The following is a 6,398-nucleotide window of genomic DNA, read 5'->3' as shown; positions in this document are numbered from 1 at the left end:
ATGGAGAGGAGAGGAGGTTTTGTCAGGTGCAGAGGAGGCAGAGGGACAGCCAGCTTGGGCCCAAACACCCCAACCACTGGGAGAGGTAGGGGAGTGAGAGCCAGCACTGGCAGAGGCAGGACAGGGAGAGCCAGCATGCTCCCAGCAAGAGCTGCACCAGGGAGAGGCCACATGGTGGAAGCTGAGCAGGTGGCTATGGAGGATGAGGAGGAAGCAGACACAAGCCAGGTGTCCTCACAGGAGGAACAGAGTGCCAGGCACACAGAGGAGGAGCTGCAACAGGGGGATTTCTCGGAGGTGGACTGGCCTGTGCAGGAGGCAGAGGAAGCTGAATTGGAGGTGCTGGGTGAAGAACCAGGACAGGAGGAGGAGGAGGAGGAAGAGGGTGAGGCCGGAAATGTGGAGGAGGATGATGCAGCTCGTACAGCTAGTGGGAGGAAAGTCAGGTTCTCATATGAGGAGAATATGGCCCTGGTGCGTGCACTCCTGCCCCTGTATGACCGCCTACTTGGTCCTCACCATCATCGCACAAGTGTGGCAAGGAAGAAGGGGATGTGGGACAGTATCACTTCCGCGGTAAATGCAGTTAGCACACACAAGAGGAGTGTGCGCAACGTCAAAAAGCGTTACAATGACATCAAGCGCCTCCTCAAAGCCAAGCTTGCCCTGAAGAAGAAAGAGGCCTGTCGCACAGGAGGTGGCCCTAGGCAGGAGGTCCGCTTTAAGGCATATGAGAGGTTGCTACGCCGAATCATCCCACCGGAGGTGCTTCCCGGCATCCACATTGCCGACACAGACAGGCCCCCCACTCCACCGCCAACTGGTAAGTGTCCACACATGTCAATGTAACATTTTGCTATGTCATGTGCGCATGCTATTATGCTGCTATGCTTTATGTGTCCAAAAGATTGCTGTGTGTGGAACTACATATCCCAGCAAAATCACATTTTGCTACCTTGCATTGCTAAATAATGGACTCTGCATGTTGCTGGGTTATGTAGTTCCACAGATCCTATTAATGTGTGCTGTCCTAAACACTGTAGGCCTGCAGTGTACTTGATTGTTAATCCTTATCAATCCTCTGGGTAGTTGGGAAAGCACTTTACAGTCACTTTTACATGTCTAATCTGCTGGTCTTTTCTGTTATTTGCAAGTGGATTCAAAAAATTGCTCACAGTCATAATAACTCAAATAACCACTTCAGTTCAAAGTCTTCAAATTCCTTATGTAATCATATCAGGGTCCAAAAGTTTGATTGAGGAAAAGTTTTTATCTGCATCATGCGAAAAATGCCAGTTAGGTGCAAATGATAATAATAGAAAATGTCTTCTTCTTTCAAACAGCTCCAGCTCTGGAGTCCCAGCCTGCTGTTGACCAACATCAGCCACATCCGATTGGTGACACTGTCCAGTCTGCAGGTGCGATATCATAGTGTTACACACACACATTGCACAAAACACACATGCCTGTCCCCACCACAGTAGCCTGTGCCAATGCATAATGCATGAGCAACACCTAACCATTCCAACTAAGGTAACATGACCCACCATACACCAATCTGCATAGCATTCTTACCACTCTTTTCTCATGTGTAGGTCCTTCACAACCGATGCCTGAACCAACGGATCCCATGCAAAATCTCGACGACATGAGTGAAATCATACTGGAGACGGTGACATCGTTGGAGCCTGCACAAAACCAAGCACACCCAGTCAATGAAGCCCCCTATACGCAGTCACATAGGCAGCAGCCCACAAGCATTGCACCCACCAACACCCCCACTAGTGCGGAGGAGTTGGCGCAATCCATCCATATTTTTAAGGGGAAATAACTCGCTTTTATGGAGGTGCAGACCACCCAACTAGAAACGGTGAAGGGGTATGTGCGGAACATAGCTCTGCAAATGAGAAGAATTTCGCAAAGTGTGCGGGCTAATGTAGGGACACAAATTCGTCTTGTCTCTACATTAGACACACGCTTAGCAGAAATTGGCCAAGCCATTCAGGGTCAAACTACTAGTTTTACTACCCAAGCAATTAATAGCCAAACAACTGCGTTGATGTCCCTACAAACGCAAATCAGCCTCAGTGGTAATACTTTGTTAGGTCAGCACCAAACCACATCTACCCAAAGCAGTAGTGTCTCCTCCACACCCATGAGTGAATCCCCCACTACTCCCCCACGGCGTAGTGTCCGTACTAGGGGTGGTGGTGCCACTACTGGTAAGGGTGCTAATTCCCGGGGCAGTATTTAAACATGAATAATTTTCTTTGCATTTACATGTGTATCATGTTTATTCTTTTTTGCATTCACTGTTGCAGTGATTCTTCCTGCAAATGTTTCATATGCTATAGCCTATGGCCAAATGTTTCTGCAAGTAAAAATAATTTGCATCCAGCAAACTTGTTGTCATTTTTTCCAAATGATTACCCACACTGTTCTATTATGTATTGTCAACTAGTGACTTTTTAGCAGCCATGGGACTTTGGGTGTGCTTATTAGTAATGGGAATTTAAGGAAATAGTCACATTTGAAGGGGATAAGCATTGGGAATTGCATACTGTATGTAGCCACCACTTTTTTTGCACCATTTCAAGCACCTGAGATCAATGATCCATGTCACCTCCATCCATGAAGCCTATGTTCATTTGTAGTTGCCAACATTTGCACACACTGAAAACTACAGTACTTACTTGACATTGTTATAGGTGTTATCATGTTGCCAGCCATAAAGTATGCTGTGGTGGGGTAGCTTGCAGGGGTTGGCCATTATTGTTGGTCTGCTTCTGGGCAATTAACATGGACAGGGAACAATGTAATGTTACCAATGTATGTGTGTTACAGGTTCCCCATTACTATTCATTTTACACACACAAATTACCTGTGAAATGCTGCCGGATCATCCGTGTACGAACCACATCCCCCCTCCGTGTACCTCGCACTACAACATCAGTAGTTTGAGCTTCCTGCACGACTGCTGCAGGGGCCACATCGACATAATTTGGTTGACCCAAAGCTATGTTATGCAGCATGCAGCAAGCCTGGACAACCAAAACCACTTTGGCAGGGTGGTATAGCAGTGTACCTGCTCACCTGTCCAAACACCGAAATCGGCTTTTCAGCACCCCAAAGGTGCGTTCCACTACATTGCGGGTAGCAATATGTGCAGCATTGTAGCGGTGCTGTGCAGGGCTTTGTGGGTTCCGCAGAGGTGTCATGAGCCACGAATGACACCCATATCCTGAGTCACCTAACATGTAAAGGGATTTGTGTGGTCACATATCATGTGGGTAATTGGTACATAATAGTAGCAGCCTATACTACATTGTTTGGGCTGGTATAAACAATTTCAACAGAAATTACTCTTGATTAGAAGGTCCCACACATGGATGTTAAAGGTAAAGACATAGGTAAGCAAACATCATGTAAACAGTGGTAAGTGCCTTACCAAGTAGCCAGCCCTCTGGCATGGTGTTGTTGTGGAAACGGTCCCAGAGAGCTGAGTGGCGCAGGATATAGGCATCATGGCAGTTCCCGGGGTAGCCTGCAACCACACTGAGAATTCTGAGGTTGGCATCGCAGACCACCTGCACATTGAGGGAATGTCTGCCCCTGCGATTGACATAGACATGCTCCCTCACGTGCGGGGCCCGAATCCCAATGTGGGTGCAGTCTATGGCTCCCAGCACATTTGGAAATGCTGAAAGTCTATAGAATTCCACCTTCAGGTCCTTCCACTCGGACTCACAACGTGGGAATGTGATATATGTGCGCCACAGTTACTTTAATGCATTTAACACTTGAGAAAAATGTTTAGAGAAAGTGGCTTGTGACAACCCCAAGGCCCATGAGCTCACAGACTGAGTGGAGCCTGTGGCAAACAAGTGGAGGGCGCACATTAATTTCTGCAGCCCAGACACTGCATAGTTGCCCCCCCCCCACAAGGGTCCAAATCATCTCTCACCTGCTCATATAAGTTCAACAGGTTCTGTCGGTTCAACCTAAACATGTCCACCACCTGTTGATCAGAGAGGGAGTCCAGGGAAACCCTAGCACGGTACCGACGAGAAGCACAGAGTGGTCGGGGTACCAGGATCTGGTAGGCAGCAGCAGCATCCTTCCTGCGTAGCTCCTCCAAACGCCCCAGCTCACACACTAGCACCTCCAGTCCACTCTGCAAAATGTCCATCTCAAACAGCCTCACAGGTGTCCATAATCATGTGGGAGTATATGTAGTGGAGTTAGTAAGTGCGCTCAAACGGTGGCGATTTTTTGCAAACCGCCACCCTGGACTTGGTCTGTTTTTTTGGGGGGCAGAAATCGCACTTTGCTGTCGATTTCCAAATGCGGCAGACACTAAATTAGCGATTTGTACCTTTTTCAATGGGAAAACATCTGGATGCGATGTTGTAAATCGGCACTTCAGAAAGTGCGAATTAGCGGCAAAAAGTGTGATTTATGCCGCAAATCGCCACCCATTAAGTAGTCGATTTGGGGAAAAAAAAAACGGCCGTTTTTGCGATATAAATCGCCAAAAACCCAACAACGATCTATAATAAAGGTCACCCAAAGTGTACAATAGTTTAATACAGTAAAATAATTACATAGTCTATTGTAACCTCATGAAGCTTCATCCTGATCTTGGTTAGCCTCAGGGTCAAGCGTTTCTGAGAAGCAGTCATGATGTAGCAGCGCCACCACAGTGGGTACACATGTAGTTGCACTCCATTGTAGTGTGTTACAATACAGATACAGTGGGGCAAAAAAGTATTTGGACAGCCACTGATTGTGCAAGTTGACTTAAAAAGATGAGAGAGGTCTGTAATTTCCATCATAGGTACACTTCAATTGTGAGAGACAGAATGTGGGGGGGGGGGGGGGGGGGGGGGAATAGGATATCACATTGTATGATTTTTAAATAATTTATTTGTATATTATTGTGGAAAATAAATATTTGGACACCTACCAAACAGCAAGATTTCTGGCTCTCACAGACATGCTACTTCTTCTTTAAGAAGCTATTCTATCCTCCACTTGTTACCTGTATTAATGGCACCTGTTTGAACTGGTTATCTGTATAAAAGGCACCTGTCCATACCCTCAAACCGTCAGACTGCAATCTCTCCACCATGGCCAAGACCATAGAGTTGCCTAAGGATACCACGGACAAAACTGGTGAGAAGAGATCAACTGTTGGCGCAATTATAAAAAAATGGAAGAAATACAAGATCACTGTCAATCTGCCTCGACCGGGGACTCCATGCAAGATCTCACCTCGTGGGGTATCAATGATCTTGATAACGATGAGAAATCAGCCCAGAACTACATGGATAGAATAAATGGGGCCATGCATTGTGAGATTTTGGCAAAAAACCTCCTTCCCTCAGTAAGAGCATTGAAGATGGAATGTGGCTGGGTCTTCCAGCATGACAATGACCCCAAACACACCGCCCGGGCAACTAAGGAGTGACTCCGTAAGAAGAATTTTAAGGTCCTGGAGTGGCTTAGTCAGTCTCCAGACCTCAACCCAATTGAAAATCTGTGGAGGGAGTTGAAAGTCCATGTTGCCCAGTGACAGCCCCAAAACGTGACAGATCTAGAGAAGATCTGCATGAAAGAGTGGGCCATAATACCTGCTACAGTGTGCCCAAACCTAGTCAAGAACTACAGAAAACTTTTGACCTCTGTAATTGCCAACCAAGCTTATATTACAAAGTTTAACTCTTTGATTGCTCAAATATTTATTTTCCGCAAGAATGTAATGTGTACCGTGATCACAGCACCACACCAATGTGCTACAGTAACATACAGTACGTTGTCAATCCAGCTTGTGGCATAGTATAAAAATGAAAGTTTAGGGAGAGGTGCCTTGAGTATAGCAGAGTACCCAGCATTACGGGACATACATTTTTCTCACTTTATGAAAAGCTGAGAGTGCATCTATAGAAAAATTATGTGTGGCAGTTTGTGTCATTACTACGGCAATTTACATAACAAGGTCAAAAGCGGTCTTGTGTCCAATGCAGAATGTCTATTCTGTTTCCAGATAGAGACCAAAGCATTTGTGCTGGGAGAACAAAGGTTGAAAGTCACTTGTTAAGTTGAATCCCTATTTGAGGTTCTTGTTGTTGTTGGAAGGCTACAACCAGCTCTAAGAGCCAGTGGCCTAAGTTTGTCCCAGTTGCCCAGAGGCAAGATATATATCGCCCCGCCACTCACACACTCAACCTGAAATATCTATCTACAGTATATGAAATATCTGCTGCTCTGCCTGTCAGTGTGACAGCAGCTGGTGCAGCAGCGGGTGAGCATTTGTGTGGTCTTCAGCACATCCGTGGTCTGCTGACCTCACTCTTCTCCGGTGCAGAACAGCCGCTGGTGCCACTATCCACAGCCCC

The 6,398-nt window shown here is 46.5% G+C and overlaps 1 long non-coding RNA gene across 1 annotated transcript; it reads right to left on the bottom strand.

Annotated features, from left to right (window-relative positions):
- Positions 1-409: 409 nt before the first annotated feature.
- On the bottom strand, positions 410-3,074 carry LOC146064259 (uncharacterized). The gene is made up of 4 exons (XR_014471777.1): positions 2,882-3,074; positions 2,694-2,786; positions 1,576-1,688; positions 410-1,412 (listed from the first exon to the last, which is right to left on the bottom strand). It is a non-coding gene; the product is annotated as an uncharacterized LOC146064259 (long non-coding RNA).
- Positions 3,075-6,398: the final 3,324 nt, after the last annotated feature.

This window comes from Crinia signifera, chromosome 3 (genome assembly GCF_055691185.1).
Source record: "Crinia signifera chromosome 3, ASM5569118v1, whole genome shotgun sequence".
NCBI lineage: Eukaryota > Metazoa > Chordata > Amphibia > Anura > Myobatrachidae > Crinia > Crinia signifera.
The sequence above is the reverse complement of the archived record's forward strand: the minus strand, read 5'-3'. Positions and strand labels throughout refer to the sequence as shown.